Genomic DNA, 1,464 nt, shown 5'->3' on the forward strand with positions numbered 1-1,464 from the left:
TTGGACATCAATGAGAGTTCGTCCAGTTGCTAGGAAAGGTCTTCCTAGAATGAGAGTAGTACTCTTGTGCTCCTCCATTTCCAGCACAACAAAGTCAGTAGGAAAGGCGAATGGCCCAACTCTGACAATCATGTCTTCAATCATGCCTGATGGGTATTTAGTGGAGCCATCAGCAAGTTAGAGACATATCCGGGTTGGTTTAACTTCTTCAGTTAAGCCAAGCTTTCTGATAGTGGATGCAGGTATTAGGTTGATGCTTGCCCCAAGATCGCATAAAGCTGTCTTGGTGCATTGACCTTCTAATATGCATGGCATCAGAAAACTCCCAGGGTCTTTAAGCTTTTCAGGAAAGCTTTTCAGAATGACTGCACTGCATTCTTCAGTGAGGAGAACTCTTTCAGTTTCTCTCCACTCCTTCTTATGACTCAAGATCTCTTTCATGAACTTGGCATAAGAAGGTATTTGCTCAAGTGCTTCTGCAAATGGAATCTTTATTTCAAGAGTCCTGAGGTAATCTGCAAAGCGAGCAAATTGCTTATCCTGCTCCTCTTTCCGGAGTTTTTGAGGATAAGGTATCTTGGCTTTATATTCCTCAACCTTAGTTGCTGCAGGTTTATTGCCTACAGAAGTGGTTGAAGAAGCCTTTTTAGAGGGGTTGTTATCAGCATTTGTGTGTGTCTGATCCCTCACCGGCAATTGAGTGCCAGGGTTAGAAGCTGGAGTGAAATTGGACGCCAGCTCCTTGTCTGTTCCTGGCGTCTGAACGCTAGAACTGTGCCCATTTTGGGCGTTCAGCGCCAGATCTTGCCCATTTTGGGCGTTCAACGCCAGATCCTTGCCTATTTCTGGCGTTGAACGCCAGTCCTGCCTTGTTTCTGGCGTTGAACGCCAGTCCTGAGCATGGTCTGGGCGTTCATCGCCAGCCTTCCACCAAATTTCTGGCGTTAAAACGCTAGAATTGCTTTTCCCTGGGCTCTTACTGTCCTCAGGTGAATTTTGGGTGGTCTGCTCATTCCTTAGCTCTTTGTTGCCTTGAGGTGGAGTATTTAATGTTTTCCCACTTCTTAATTGAACTGCTTGGCATTCTTCTGTTATTTGTCTTGACAGCTGCTGCTTGGTTTGCTTCAATCGTTCTTCCACATTTATATTAGCCATCCTTGTCTCTTGTAGTTTATTCTTGAATTCAGCTAACTGCTTTGTTAGAAAATCCAATTGCTAATGGAATTCAGCAGCTTGTTTCACAGGACTGAGTTCAGCAGTTACTATTTTAACCTCTTCTTTCATGGAAGGGTCACTGCTTAGGTACAGATGCTGATTCCTGGCAACTGTATCAATGAGCTCTTGAGCCTCTTCAATTGTCTTTCTCATGTGGATAGATCCACCAGCTGAGTAATCTAGAGACATCTGAGCTCCTTCTGCAAGCCCATAATAGAAGATGTCTAACTGAATCCACTCTGAAAACAT

Source organism: Arachis ipaensis, chromosome B04 (genome assembly GCF_000816755.2).
Source record: "Arachis ipaensis cultivar K30076 chromosome B04, Araip1.1, whole genome shotgun sequence".
In the NCBI taxonomy this organism is placed as follows: Eukaryota; Viridiplantae; Streptophyta; class Magnoliopsida; order Fabales; family Fabaceae; genus Arachis; species Arachis ipaensis.